Source organism: Melitaea cinxia, chromosome 14, assembly GCF_905220565.1.
Source record: "Melitaea cinxia chromosome 14, ilMelCinx1.1, whole genome shotgun sequence".
NCBI lineage: Eukaryota > Metazoa > Arthropoda > Insecta > Lepidoptera > Nymphalidae > Melitaea > Melitaea cinxia.
The window spans coordinates 1932237-1936528 of NC_059407.1; the positions used below are offsets into that span (position 1 = coordinate 1932237).

A 4292-nucleotide genomic window follows, 5' to 3' on the forward strand; every position below is an offset into this window, starting at 1 on the left:
GTCAATCGTTTCATAAATAAAAAATTTATGCCAATTTAAAGAATCACGTTGAACATGTAAAATACCCAAACGACGATGTTTATAATCCCAAATAAACCAAAAGATATATCCAAAAAATGCTGTCTAAAGTAAGCATTCAACGCGGACGTAGTCGTGGGTACCTACAGTCTTACATAAAAATCTTATAAAATATCTAATTAAACATAATCACTAACACAAAAACTCACATTCCTATACTCATAACATATCTCTTGAAAAGAAAAATAACGAAACAGAACTTAAGAGAGATAAACTCTATCTAGTTCACGGCTGAGGCAAACGTGACGATTTCAAAGACATTCCACATCGGAACATTGCGATTGGTTAAATAGAAAATTGTCACAAAACGCGCGCTCCGCGAAATACAGATAACACTTGCGACACAGGAAACTGGTAGTGAATAGCTCTTAATAACTATATTTGTACTCCCTTCCACAGTAATTAAATATAGTTTGTTGAGCCTAGTGCCTTCTGTCTTTATTTTTTTCTTTTTTTTGAAATTAATGTTGTATAGTTTTAGTATAGACTACTTTAATATTTTTGAAGTGAAACCTCTTTGGGCGCATGAGGGGTAACATTTTTAGGGATCAAACGCGTCACGGCGTCACGATTTTTAAACGTCCATACCATGTTGAATACACCCGTTCTCGTCCGATGACCGAAGTTAAGCAACGTCGAGCGCGGTCAGTACTTGGATGGGTGACCGCCTGGGAACACCCCGTGACATTGGTTTTTTTTTCAATTCGTTATTTTTTTTTTAAATTAGTTTGTCAAAAAAGTTTCTCTTCTGACATGTGTACTTTGTACGCACTCAATTTTTTTTTATGGATTTCAATTCAATTTCAAAATGTCTTGTCTAAAGTAAAGAAATCCTAAATAAAAGAGAAACCTAACGTGTAATTTGAAACCTATCTGATACATTAAAATGTGAAATTTTTTACATATTTATCAATTCATTACTTCAATTTGTATATATTTGCTTTATGTTATTGACTAGCTGTGCCCGCGACTTCGTCCGCGTGGAATTTAACAAAAAGTTATTGTTCAGTTCGCAGAGATATAAAATAAATAAATTTCTAAAATAAAAATAACCTAAGTTGCCCCTTGTTACATCAGCTATCTGTCAGTGAAAGTCCCGTCAAAATCGGTCCAGCCGTTTCAGAGATACAACAAACAGACAGACAGACAGACTAAAATTGTAAAAAATATAATTTTGGTATACGCACCGTGAAAACATCCATATGCATTTAGTAAAAAACAGTTATTTTAATATTACAATGAGACGCTCCAATTTTATTTATTTTTGTAGATTATTTCGATTGATGTAAATTTCGTTTATTATCTTTTCCAACAAAATATTTTAAACAATAATTACTCACTTTCTCTTGACATAAATCCTAAGTATTCAAGAATTAGCACTTCCACTAACAGCTGCTAATATTATCCTTATGAGTCATTTTAATTTATGTAAGTCATTTTTAGAAACAGAACTGAACATCAAAATTCTTTAATGATTAATCAATTAATTATTATCAACTATATGTCCCTTGTGTACTACTTACTATGTGTCATTTATTGCAATTTAAGTCGTGTTAAGTTTTACTACTCCTGTTTATTACATCAAAATGCATGTTGACGATTTGTTCTTATGGGTACTCAGTCATAACCTTTTCATTCATTCATTCAGCTTAATGGCTTCCAACATCAGTCATAACCTTAGTCGTAATTCTTCCAGTAAAGTTTGACAGTTATCAGATTATCACATACTTCAAAAAACTTCAATTTGAATTTCAGCTTTATTGCGATAATAATAATCATTTTATTGCAAAATAATTAGTTGATTTCATTTAATTTGGTAAATATTATAAGTTATTTTGTTGTTATTTTTAACCGACTTCCAAAAAAGGAGGAGGTTCTCAATTCGACTGTATTTTTTTTTTTTTTTTTTGTTTTATGTATGTTACATCAGAACTTTTGACCGGGTGGACCGATTTCGACAAATTTTGTTTTAATCAAAAGGTGGTGTGTGCCAATTGGTCCCATTTAAATTTATTTGAGATCTAACCACTACTTTTCGAGTTATATCTAATAATGCGTTTTTACTTGACGCTTTTTTCGTCGACCTGCGTTGTATTATACCGTATAACTTTCTACTGGATGTACCGATTTTGATAATTTTTTTTTTTTGTTGGAAAGAGGATATCCCTAGTTTGGTACCATGATAAGGAAACCAGGATCTGATGATGGGGTCTCAGAGAAATCGAGGGAAACTCTCGAAAATCCGCAATAACTTTTTACTGGGTATACCGATTTTGATAATTTTTAATTTAATCAAAAGCTGATATTTATCATGTGGTCACATATAAATTTTATCGAGATCTGATAACTACTTTTTGAGTAATCTTTGATAACGCGTAGTTACTTGACTATTGTTTCGTCGATCTACGTTGTATTACTCGTCGATGTAATTGAAGTCGGTTTTTTTTTCGTTTGCGAGCAAACACAATTATGTTATGTTTGTTGCAATAAAAATAACTTGATTACTGTTCATTGAACCTATCTTTCTCGTGAAAAGCGTTCTATTTTTTGTATCTATTAAGATATTACATTAAGGCTAATGTCTTTATTGACAATTTGTCACATTCTTTTAAGGTCTACTTTCTATATTAATATTTTTCGGCAAACAATTTTCGGTTATTAAAAAGAGAGGATAATTGACTTTTACCAGAAACGAGGAACTAATCATATATTAATTAAAAAATCACCTTAAACTTGTTTTGGAATTTAATTTCGATGGTAACAGTCAAATTAAATATTCAAACTTTAAATATCAAGCCTCTCTTTGACCTCGACCTAGTTAAATAAATTACTACGCGCTATGAATCCGAATTTCTCACACGAGTAGCAATAGGCGTAGTGGATCTAAAATTGCCCAACACTTAAATACACATCATTAAATGTTTATTGTGGCAAAAATTAAACAATTATAGCTCTTGTGACTTTGTAACAAGATCTATTATAGATTATATTACTAACAGCAACACTATGTCAACATTTCCTGGACCTGAGTCAAGGATTGTGCTCTAATACTAATGTATGAAAATATTTCTCAATATCAGTTACATTTGTAGTACTATAAATAGATTTAAACTTAATCACAATACGTGCCTCCTTAGTTCCTTTGCCAATAACTTCTTGACGTCGATTTATTTGGTCACCGGAACATCGTTCTTTATCAATAGTGATTTTACAATATTTTATCAAAATTTAATAAAACATACTAAATTCGCGTACCAAATCTTCTAAATTTGGAAGGTGTCCTTAAGTTTAAATTAATATGTTTTGCGACGTATCTTATACATGCATTGTATATGTTTACGGTGACATCCGTCCGACTTGATATACGCAAATGTATGATACACTTTATAAATAAAACGCATACAAACAGTATGCTCTGTTTACTTGCGAATATAGGACAAAGATACAATGGCGTCTGAGCGAGCGTCTAGTGCACGTAACGGGACAGCGTTTCGGAATCGTTCTATTATTTTATAAGCCATGAAATTTTAAGAGTTGGTCTATTTATGTAGTTGTAGTTCCATTTCTTTCACTCGAAACATTTTCAAGACCAGTAATTTCGTTTGAAATTTTAACATTACTTCGTTGCATGAAAGTACGGTAAGCGTTTATTTTTATTAAGAACTCAAATTCTATCCTTTTCACCACACTGTAGTGGAGCCAAAAAGAAGATTTTCTTTCTTGTTATTAAGTATTTAAATTAGATTTCTATATCATTTTGTTATCTATAGTTTTTGTTACATTTAGAGGAACACCCAATTGTTCACTTACCATAATGAAACTTGTTGCTGATTACATTTGAATAACAAATTATTTGCCCTGCAAATATTTGACCTAAATCTAGGTCAGAATCTAATTGTAATTTAAAATGTAGGTTCCTTTTTGATTCAGAAAGTATTACTTTATAGTTTGTTTTGATTATAAATCTCGTACATTGTAATAAAGAATTGTAAACATGGTAATATAATTATTCGGATCATTGGAACGCTTCCTCGTATTTAGTGCCAATTTTGAGAACATTTTATCTCAGTACATGTCTTAGATTTCGTAACGTCGTCTGTAGTATGTTTTGCATCGTATCACGACAAATTTCGTTGATTTTTTTCGGGTCTGTTTTCTTCATATTTTTTTTTTTTTTTTGTTTATGTTGTCTGACGTAAAATCTCTTACAGGAA

At 31.1% G+C, this 4292-nt stretch overlaps 1 pseudogene; it reads left to right on the forward strand.

The window, feature by feature from the left end:
* The first annotated feature begins 652 nt into the window (after window positions 1–652).
* Window positions 653–771, forward strand: LOC123660042 (annotated as a pseudogene).
* Window positions 772–4292: the final 3521 nt, after the last annotated feature.